The sequence below is a fragment of the Mesoplodon bidens genome (genome assembly GCF_964165515.1).
Source record: "Mesoplodon bidens genome assembly, chromosome: 4".
Lineage (NCBI taxonomy): Eukaryota > Metazoa > Chordata > Mammalia > Artiodactyla > Ziphiidae > Mesoplodon > Mesoplodon bidens.
In genome coordinates, this window is record NC_138160.1 from 27,708,681 (window position 1) to 27,720,508 (window position 11,828).

The window sequence follows — 11,828 nt, forward strand, 5'->3', positions numbered from 1 at the left end:
ACTATTGAGTTAGGGCTCCTAATTTGGCTTTATAGGTGAGTCTAGGTTCAGAATACTAAAGAATTAATTCAAATTGCATAAATTTTAAAATTGCATAAATGACCTAAAGAAATGTGAATTAGTGTAGTGTTTAAAATGGGCAAATTTTATTAGAGGACTGTCCTGGAGAAGAACTGTTCAAATTCATAGATGAAATATCTCATTAAAAAAAATGATCTAGATCTTCAGAGCAAAGAAATTAGTAGTCTGAGTAATGAGTAATCTGCTAATATTTTAGCAGAATCTAATATGGTAAGATGTCTCTAGAAGTTCGTTTGGAGGCAAATTTTAAGCAGCAACTAAAAACAAGGAAAAGCAGAAAGGTAAACAGTGGAGCAATAGAAAGGAGAATTGTTGAGGAATTTGTTTCATAATTATGACAGTTGATTTTCTTTTAGAGAATACATTAAAAAAATTATCTGGGGAGAAATTATTTACCAATGTTTTTTAAACCAGTTAAAGTAGCTTTTTATTTATTATTATTTATCTAAAATTTTTAAAAATTTAAAATTTATTTTATTGAAGTATGGTTGAATTAGTGTTGTGTTCATTTCTACTGCACAGTAAACTGATTCAGTTATACATATGTACATTCTTTTTCATATTATTTTCCATTATGGTTCATCCGAGGATATCGAATATAGTTCCTTGTGCTATACAGTAGGACCTTGTTGTTTATCCATCCTATATATAATAGTTTGCACCTGCTAACCCCAAACCCCCAATACATCCCTCCCCCACCCCTCCTCCCCCTTGGCAACCACAAAAGTCTGTTCTCTATGCCTGTGAGTCTGTTTCTGTTTTGTAGATAAGTTCATTTGTGTCATATTTTAGATTCCACATATAAGTGATATCTTATGGTCTTTGTCTTTCTCTTTCTGACTTACTTCACTTAGTATGATAATCTCTAGGTCCATCCGTGTTGCTGCAAATGGCATTATTTCTAAAATAGCCTTTTAAATAGGGTGAGAAAAATCATTCATGTCTTTCATCAAAAATAATTAAAACAGAGATGATGGTGTTGATTTCTTCACCTTGCTATGTCCCTCTGTGTGTAGGTCCATGTTTTCCTAATTGGTTCTATATCCCAGTCTGACTTAGACATACTTATACTTGACTTTCCAAATTCAGCATCATTGGGGATATAAAGCCTAGATCCTACTGTGGAAGAACAAAACTATTTAGGTCTTGCAGTCTAGGCCTGGTAATCTAGCAGAAGTCTCTGAGGATTAAGGATGTCCCTGTAAGGTGTCACTAAAAAGTAGGCCTTTTAAAAAACAGAGACACAGGAAGTTATACACTTGTCTTGCTTGATTAAACATAGCTAAATTTTTGAAACTGAAAGTAATAAGCTGATGTTTTTGAACAACACATGTTTACTAAAGAGACAGTGATGTGAAAAGACCACAGTTCTGAATGAGATAAAGTGGCATTGTCATCTTGACCCTGGGCTGTTGGTTTCTGTGATGGTCCAGAGTCAGATATCCTATGTAGCTATCCTGAACTCCAGTATTCTGAGGTGTGGTCAGATTGGGTTTTTTTGGTTTTCTCAGCACAGGCATCATTCAGCCCTGAGGTCTCGGGTTACGTGGCTTTGCAGGGCTGTTGGTGGATTGAGCTCTTGTTTCAGCAGAGACCACGACAGTATTTGATTGTCTTTTTAATCACTATGCCTAACTTGTTGGCTGATACAGTTCATGCTGTGCTTCTGGACAGTCTCCCTAGGGATGTGATGGTTACCCAGCCAGGTAAATCCTAGCATTGGGCCCCAGCTAAAGAGGAGAATGCTTGGATTAGATTTTCATATTGGTTTCATTGACTGTCACAGGCATAGCAACATAGGATGTATGTTAAGTTTTGAGCACTCCAAAAAGTTTACCTAAGCAAGATGACATCTAAATGGACTGTCCTCCACGGTAAACTCTTGGGAGCTTGTTGAAACACTGATAACACATTTACAATCACCTTTTTTTTTTTTTTGAATTGCCAGCAGGGCCATTAATGATCCATATAAAAATATCATTTTATGAATGTCTTAATTACTTGTATTACTGATCATGGATCTGAGAATTTTTTTTCCTTTTTACAAATATAAATTGACCTCAAAAGCTAAAGATTTCCTGTCACAAGTGACATATAAAAACCATGTGGGGGGCTTCCCTGGTGGCACAGTGGTTGAGAGTCCACCTGCCGATGCAGGGGACACAGGTTCGTGCCCCGGTCCGGGAAGACCCCACATGCTGCGGAGCGGCTGGGCCCGTGAGCCATGGCCGCTGAGCCTGCGCATCCGGAGCCTGTGCTCTGCAGCGGGAGAGACCACAACAGTGAGAGGCCTGAGTACGGCAAAAAAACAAAACAAAACAAAACAAAACAAACCATATGGGAACATATGTACATGTATAACTGATTCACTTTGTTATAAAGCAGAAACTAACACACCATTGTAAAGCAATTATACTCCATAAAGATGTTAAAAAAAACAATAAAACAAACAAACAAACAAAAAACAAAACCATGCCTCAAGCTCTGACAGCTATTCTTAAAACAGAGTTCTAAAATTAACTTTGACCAATGTCGGAGTCATTGCGATGATAATATAGCTTCCAAGAAGATGACTTTTTTTTTTTTTTTTTTTTTTTTTTTAAAACTCACCTTTATTAATTTATCAAGCCACCCCCTTCTGACAGTCATCGACTGTTTCCAGCTTTTTGCTGCTCTGAGCCACAGTGTGATAAAACTCCTGTGACCTACCTACATGTGCCTAGAAGTGGGATTGCTGGGCTTAATTTTAGAAGATATTACAGACTGCTTTTTTGTGTGTGTGTGGTACGCGGGCCTCTCACTGCTATGGCCTCTCCCGTTGCTGAGCACAGTCTCCAGACGCGCAGGCTCAGCAGCCATGGCTCACGGGCCCAGCCGCTCCGCGGCACGTGGGATCCTCCCGGACCGGGTCACGAACCCGTGTCCCCTGCCTCGGCAGGCGGACTCTCAACCACTGCGCCACCAGGGAAGCCCAGAAGATGACTTTTGAGGGGGAAAACACTCAGTTGGATGTAAGTTATGGCATATTTTCTAGAAACTAATTATATTGTTTTATTGAACATTAAAGAAGTCAGGTATAGATAGTAAGATGAGTTATGCTATTCACCTAATAAAACTGGTATGTTTATTTTTGCCATTATACAATGCATTCTTCTATAAAAGGTGACAATGAAAGTTGGATCTAAGGATAGCTCTACTACCAAGTTCAGAAAAGTCACCCTAGGGGAAAAATGCTTAGCAGTTTGTATTTAAATAGCTTTTTAAAACATATTCCTGTTACTCATTGCATATGACCTTACATATAATTCATGTTTATTTATAATTACTTGAGTGAGAAGGAGTATTAAACTTTTGGAATTACAAATTATTAACTTTAATAGTGTATTATGAAAGTTAATTTCAGCAGATACATAGAAGGCCTGCAGCAGCTTGTTTGATAAGAAGGGAATTTTAGTGAGTAGGTCTTAGCCCTGCCCATTCAGGAGCAAATACAGCCCTTCCTTCTCCTGCCTCATTCATGTCATCTTGTTCATTTTGGTCTTCAGATGACCAGCATTACCTATAGCTGCTGACAGAGGAATTTTGCTCTCTTTGCTTTTTTTTTTTTTTTTTTTGCGATACGCAGGCCTCTCACTGTTGTGGCCTCTCCTGTTGCAGAGCACAGGCTCCGGATGCGCAGGCTCAGCGGCCATGGCTCACGGGCCCAGCCGCTCCGCGGCATGTGGGATCTTCCCAGACCAGGGCACAAACCCGTGTCCCCTGCATCAGCAGGCGGATTCTCAACCACTGAGCCACCAGGGAAGCCCTCTCTTTGCTTTTGATTGCTATGGCCCATTGAGTTGTATTGTTATGTCCCATTGAAGCCAAGCCCACATAACACCAGGTAAATATTGTTGCTGGTTCCTCCTTCCCATTCTGTCTCTAGGCCTAACTCTCCAGACTTTTAGCAGGATAGGAAAGGGAGATCTCCCATCTCCTTTAAAGCCTGTGAAACATGACTTTTTCCCCTTAGCTTTTGCTCACTTCACTGTGTCTGAGCAATGTAAATCATACCCTACAAAGATAGATGCTTCCTTTTTATTTATTTATTTATTTATTTATTTATTTATTTATTTATTTATTTATGGCTGTGTTGGGTCTTTGTTTCTGTGCGAGGGCTTTCTCTAGTTGCGGCAAGTGGGGGCCACTCCTCATCGCGGTGCGCGGGCCTCTCATTATCGCGGCCTCTCTTGTTGTGGAGCACAGGCTCCAGACGCGCAGGCTCAGTAATTGTGGCTCACGGGGCTAGCCGCTCCGCGGCATGTGGGATCTTCCCAGACCAGGGCTCGAACCCATGTCCCCTGCATTGGCAGGTAGATTCTCAACCACTGCACCACCAGGGAAGCCCGATGCTTCCTTTTTACCACCCTCTTTACCTTGTACCTCTCCCTCCCCAACTCTTGAGAATCACTGCACTGGAGGGATGCCCAGGGCTCCCTGTCATTTGTTTTCCCATTTGCATGTAAGATCCAGTTGGCCCCATCCTAGGTGTTCCCAAGACCTCTAGACTTCCAGAGCCACCAATCCTTTAATATTCAAATGGAATGATTGTTGTTTCCACCTCATGTGCCATGGGACCTCCAGCATTCGCCCTTAGTTTTCCAAAAATTTTTTGGAGAGAGTTAAGATCTGGTCTTTTGGTGCTGTGGTCTGCTTCCCTCTTTTAGCCTAAGTGAGGGGCTACTGGCCTCCCCCTGTGCCCACACCATCCCTCGCACACCGCACTGCCCCTCTTCCTTTATTTCTTGTTCTCTCCTCTTTTTATGTTTCAGGTGTGGCTCTCATGTTACAAACTCAGGCTGAAGAGAAAGGTGACTTTCTTAATTTTTCTACGATTGTATCTCGTGATCACCATTCTATCTAGTCAGAAGCTTCATCTTAGCCCATTTCAGGTTAAACTCATGATTTATCCCCTTCTGTCTTTCTCCCCTTTAAATTCTGGGCAGGGGTGGGTGGGCTTAGATGGTGTCAGAGCTTCGAGGGTGGTGGTGGGGTGTGGCCTTTCTTCCCTCATCTGTTCACACTGGTCTTCACTTGAGTTTATCTTGTCTGGTTTTGTCCTTCTTACTTCTTCACCCTGGCATTTGTTGAGATGTTCTTTGTTCTGTTCACTCTCTGCAGATCAAGGCTGGTGAGATCTCCTTGCCCTGACTGCAAAGCCTCCAGGTCTGCTGCTTGTCGGGGCCACATTTTGCTACTCTTGGCCAGTGAGGAAGATATTTTGCTGAGTCCTGCAGTGAGGAGTCCCAGGATTCAGTGAGGCTGCCTTAGGCTTGCCATCCTTGATGTGTCACATAGACATCTCTACCCACACCCTGGGGATGCAGAGGACCTCTAACAGGGTGCCCATCTGGAAAGCAAGGCACTGGTTCGCTTTGCGGGGATCTTCCCCAGGGCTGGTCTGGAGACAGGGAGCAGAGATGTTTTTCTTTTCTTTTCTTTTTTTAAATATTTATTTATTTTTGGCTGCATCATGTCTTCATTGCTGCACGTGGGCTTTCTCTAGTTGCGGCAAGCGGGGGGCTACTCTTCGTTGTGGTGCGCGGGCTTCTCATTGCGGTGGCTTCTCTTGTTGAGAAGCACGGGCTCTAGGCACGAGGGCTCAGTAGTTGTGGCTCACGGGCCTAGTTGCTCCGCGGCATATGGGATCCTCCCGGACCAGGGCTCGAACCCGTGTCCCCTGCATTAGCAGGCAGATTCTCAACCACTGCGCCACCAGGGAAGCCCCTGGCAGGAGGATTCTTAACCACTGCATCACCAGGGAAGTCCAGAGCTGCTTTTCAAAGGCACTAAAGAAAAGTTTCATTTCTCTTCTCTCTGACTTTCCCTTTCCCTAGTCCAGAGAATAGGGAAAATCTCGAAGTGGGAGTAGGGGGAGAAGGAATAGAATTTGACTAATTACATGTTATTTCAAATCTATAATTTATGCCTGGAATCCTAAGATTTTAAACGCCAAAAAGCCAAGAATCTGACCCCTTTGCTCCGCTCCGACATCCTGCTCTTTGTGTAATGCTGGAGCTGAGAATGTGGGGATGTGGGAGGAGGAAGGTCAGAAAGGAGGAAGTGCTGGAAATGGAGCCACAATGGGTAAGGTTTCAAAACAATATCCTGCTGCTTGTACAAATCTTTTTCTGAACTTTTGGGAGAAATGAGTAATGGAGGGTGTGAGCGGTGCAGTGAAGGGCGGGGAACCACTTAAAAGTCCCCCCAACCTCTCCAGGTCTCCAGGAATTTCTCGCTAGCTGTCTCTTCCTCAAGATCTGCTCTTTCACAGTTGCTGAGCTGTTTCCCTCACTCTTTTTCTTCTCCTCCCATCTCCCCAAGCCGCCTCCTTTTCTGGTCTACCTACAGATATTCCAAGTTCAATTCATTTACTTAGCCTCCTTTTTGGAGCCTCCATTGCTTCCAGACCCAGGCCTGGACAGGGTGGGGATGGAGGGGAGTCCTTTCACTTCCAAAGATTCCCTCTCGGAATTTTCTGTAAAAGGAGCAACTCCCCACCCTCATCCTCTGCAAATGCATGTGAATTACACCTCGCTCTAATTTGAAAGCAACTGCAGTCCTATTTTGCTGTAAATAAAATTTCCCTTTTCTCTTTCACTCAAATGTAAACATTTATTTTTGTTTATTTTTTGAATGATATTTACTTAAAAGTAATGCAAATCACTTCTGAGCAAAGATTTGCTAATAGTTTCACCAGGAACCACAACGCAGGAAAACGGAGCCAACTAAATTTGCATGCAAAGCATCACATCTCCCTGCTTCTCAAAATTCATACTTCCTTAACCGTTCTCCACCTCCTGGGGCTCAGAGAATTGAAACCCAAACCTACCACAGGCACTCCGCCCAGTTCCCTCAGTGACACAGAAACTGAATGAAAACGGCTGTTAACGGGGCAAGAGATGGAGGTGCCAAGGGCGCTATATTCATTTACGTGTTCTTGGTTTACCTCGAATGTTAAGCATGATTTTGAAGTGGGCCAGATATGTCACCCTAAAATATGCCTTAAAATTGATATCAACGTTATTTTGAGCTAAAGGCACTTTAAAAACCAGCAGGTACAAGAAGGATACTCTGATCCTCCCTCCCCTTTTTCTTTCTAAAAGCAGGGAATAAAACCCTCATATGGAAGATGTCTTTCCCATACCAGAAGGAAAGTAGCCTACCTGTCATCAAGCCTGGAAATTGAGACTGAGAAAATTCGTACAAATAGACCTTGTTCAAATAATTCTTACCTTCCTTTAGCCTCTCCGCGTAATTTAGTTATTTTGCCACAATTACCCCGAATTCAACCTAGTAAAAAAGCATCTAGATTTTGCCACTTCCTTGGGTCTTCATTTCCTTTTGAGGGTTTCTGTGTCATGTAAATCGTATGCTAAATAAATGTGTATGCTTCCCTCCAGTTTATTTATCTTTATTTAATTCTCAGGCCCAGTGAAGACCCTAAGAGGGTGGAGGTAAACTTTTGCCTCTCCTACAATTTCTTTAGGTAGGTGCGTGTGTGAGAGAGGGGTGAAGGTGTGCAGGGGCCCAAGCCAGCAGACCAGCTCAATGTTTATTTTCATGGCCTTTTTCTTCCTTCTTTCTTTCCTTCATTTTTTTAATTGCAGTATAGTTGATTTACGATGTTGGGCCAGTCTCTGCTCTACAGCAGCAAATGACTCAGTTATACACATATAGACATTCTTTTTTTTCATATGCTTTTCCATTATGGTTTATCACAGGATATTGAATATAGTTCCCTGTGCTATACAGTAGGACCTCGCTGTTTATCAATCCTATATATAATAGTTTACATCTGCTTATGGTTACTTTATTTCATTATGATTCAGAGTTTCACAAAATATGTTTTTTAAGGAATTAATTTGTATTTTTGTCTGCATTTATTCTTTTAAAAGTCAAATAGCACTAGAAGAGGAAAGAGTCTGGGGAGGAATGTTTTCACATTAATGTTCAGACTTCGACTCAGTCTCCTGCAAGTCTATTTGCCTCTCTGTCTCTTCACACATACCATCCCCTCTCCGACTTTTCCAGAAAAGATACAACTCTCTTTCTCTTACGAGGATGGGGTGGATGGGCACCATGGATTTAATTGCTCCATATGTAGACTCAGTTGTTCACCTCTCTATTCACCCACATCCCCTGCACCTCCCAGACTTCCATGGCATCTCGTGTTTGTATTCTGAGCTTCTCAGGATTCTGCTTCTACTTTGCCAAATCCCTAACCATCTCTCTATCTGCTGTTTCTCTTCATACTTTGGGCTTCTGCACCACGTACATTTACTGCTATAGTGGCCATGAGAAGGCTCTTCTTGTATCTCCCGCTGCTGGGAGTGAGATTGATCCAGGGCGTGGTGGTCACCACTGAACACTGTTTTTACCAAGTGTTGTCCTGCTGGGGTCCACGGCCTCCTCTCTCTCTTGGGTACGGAGTCCTCTCTTGTTGCACACTGGGGCCTAGGAATTTATTTTTGGTGGCCGCCTTCAGCCCACACAATTCCACAGCTGTGCAATAATCAGTGGCAAAGAAGGAAGGTTGCCTCGCTCCTCTCTGCATTCAGGCCAATGGGTTTCAAAGCAGAGTTACTTGGACCTAGTGGTTTAAGTTTAGAAGAACAGATTTTTCTTTGCCTTATTACTCCCAGTGCTCCCTCTGTTGGACCCACACATGTGCACAGACATCTCAGCCGGGGCCAAGTCCAAATGAAAGTCACTTTGATATTGTAGGAATTCATCACGTCTTACCAGGGCAGTTAGAGCAAGCTCCTCTACAGTGTTCTAGCTTCCAGCGCTTCCTTCTTTTTTTTTTTTTTTTTTTTGCGGTACGCGGCCCTCTCACTGTTGTGGCCTCTCCCGTTGCGGAGCACAGGCTCCGGACGCACAGGCTCAGCGGCCATGGCTCACGGGCCCAGCCGCTCCACAGCATGTGGGATCTTCCCAGACCAGGGCACGAACCCGTGTCCCCTGCATCGGCAGGCGGACTCAACCACTGCGCCATCAGGGAAGCCCCAGCGCTTCCTTCTTTTTTCAACCTGTCAGGGAGGGGAAATGTTCCCTCTGCCCCTCTTCGTTCTTCTGGCTGGTCTAATAATTAAATTGACACAAGACGGATTAATAGGAGAAAAATTTAATTTGTATATATGGGAGCTCATGGAACATGAGACTCAAATAAGTGACAAAAGCAGGAAAATTTTTATACTTTTTAGACAAAGGAAAAATAAATTTGTGAAGAATTGACAAGACAAAAAAGTTTGTGTTTGGGGTAGTAAATTAGTAAAGAAGAAACAAGGTTTGTTTATACAGCCTTCTTGGCCTTGAAGTCCCTGTCTCTGGTGATAAGGATGTTTCTCTATTTCCTGGTACAGGGAGGGTACCTTTCACATGGGAGGTTTACTTCCTGATTTCAAAGGGACAAAGAGGGTCAGAATGTCCTTCTTTTTAATTTTTTTTTATAGATTTATTTATTCATTTATTTTTTGGCTGTGTGGGGTCTTCGTTGCTACGCGTGGGCTTTCTCTAGTTGTGGCGAGCGGGGGCTACTCTTCTTTGCGGTGCGCGGGCTTCTCATTGCGGTGGCTTCTCTTGTTGTGGAGCACGGGCTCTAGGCGCACGGGCTTCAGTAGTTGTGGCACACGGGCTCAGTAGTTGTGGCATGCGGGTGCAGTGGTTACGGTTCGTGGGCTCTAGAGTACAGGCTCAGTAGTTGTGGTGCACGGGCTTAGTTGCTCTGCGGCATGTGGGAGCTTCCCGGACCGGGGCTCGAACCCGTGTCCCCTGCATTGTCAGGTGGATTCCTAACCACTGTGCCACCAGGGAAGTCCCTGAATGTCCTTCTTATATCTGCTGTTTCTTAAGTAATTTTAATTCAAAATAATCGATGAGCCAAAGTGGCATATTTGGGGGCTGCCTGCAATCTTTAGATCACCCAAGACATTCCACACTCACTCTCTTCTTTTTCACATGGGATAAAATCCAAACTCCTTGGACTTCATTTAGGGCCCTTCGCCATCTGGCTTCACCCCACTTTTCCAGATGAATCTCCTAGTCTTCCTCTATGCGAACTCTACACTGACAGAATTGACTGCTCATAGCCTCTCAATGTGCCTTACTCATTTTGTGGTCATACCTAGCTCAGAGTTTTCCTCTTTTCCCACTCCAAATGTTCTCTCTCATCTCCCTAGGTCAAGCTTAAGGCTGTTCTCTTCAAAGCATCCTCAGTCTATTCCAATTCAGAGGTCCAGCTCTCTGTGAAGCATTTGATAGTATTTACGGTTGTAGCTTTCAGTTGACAATTATATGGAGTCTTGCACTATTTCATGTATAGTGATACCTCAAAAAACAAATTCTTGGCTGACATAGATCTATTCTTCTGAGCACAGACCCAGCTGGAGGGAAGCTGCGGGATTCCTTGGTGCTAATTAGTAGTAGTAATAGGTGAGGAGGAAGAGGTAGTGATAGGTGAGGAGGTGCTGTCTTGGATCTTGGAGAAAGGCCAGAACTGGGCTCCTGTAACTCTGCAGAGCCAGCGCTTCCTGGGGCCTGGGCAGCCCTGGCACTGAGCCTAGGGAGCTGCTGTGTGGGCTCCACCTCTGTACAGCCCATGGTCTCCAGTGGAGTTCTACATCAAGATAATTTTCCGTTCTTTAGACTCACCTTAACCCTAGGATCTTTGCACAGCTGCGTTCTCTGTTTGGAACCCCCAGCACCTAAATTTTACCCTGGCTGCTCTTTTCATTAGGGTTTCTGCCCGAACACTCCCACTTCATCCCTCTCAGATCTCAATTAACCTCATCCCAACACTCTTTACTGCATCATCCTGTTTTTCTTTTATTTCTTATAGCACTTATCTGAAATTACCAACTCTATTTAATTCTTTACTTGCTTATTGTCTGCTCCATGAGTTTACAGTGACCCTGTCAGCCTTGTTCATTCCTGAATTCCCAGCACTTAGAGCAGCACTGGCGTATAGTAGGTGCTGAATACATTGTTTATGAAATGAGTGAATACATTGTTTATGAAATGAGTGAATAAACTGGGGAAGGACCTTTGGGGCAGTTTCCTACACTTGAATAAAGAGAGTTGTAGCTCTTTCTTGGAAGGTAGGGAGAGGAGGTTGTGAGTCACATGACTCCAAGCAGTGCCCTGAGCTCTGTCTTTTCTCATTCAGCATCCAGATTTCGAGAGAGAACCATATCCATGGCTACCAGGGCTCAGGCCACCTGCTGATCTTCTAGTTACCCCACTGTATGAACTCATCCAATCCGACACCCCTTACAAAGTCCAAGGGAACTTACGTCAGCTGGCCATAGTCATTGAAGGTGCTTCCTTAACTGCATTTGGGTGTGTAAACTCCAGGCTGGCAAGCTACCATGCTGGAACAGTGGTTCCTGAGTGAGTTTCCTCTTTTTACAGTCTAATTTTCATATTTTTATTTTTGACTTTTTCATCTTTCTCATTGAAGTGTATCTTGTATAATGTAAAACGCATGAATATTAAGTGAAATTTTTACATCCGTACATGCCTGTCTAACCACCACCCAGACCAAGATGTATTCAGCATCCCCACAGGTTCTGTCATACTCACTCCAAGTGATATCCCCCAAGGGTAACCTGACCTAGATCCCCATGGATTATTTTTGACTTTTTTTGGAATGTTGTAAAAAGGAATTATACAGCAAGTGTTTCATTTTTAAAAAGTGGTCATCTAAC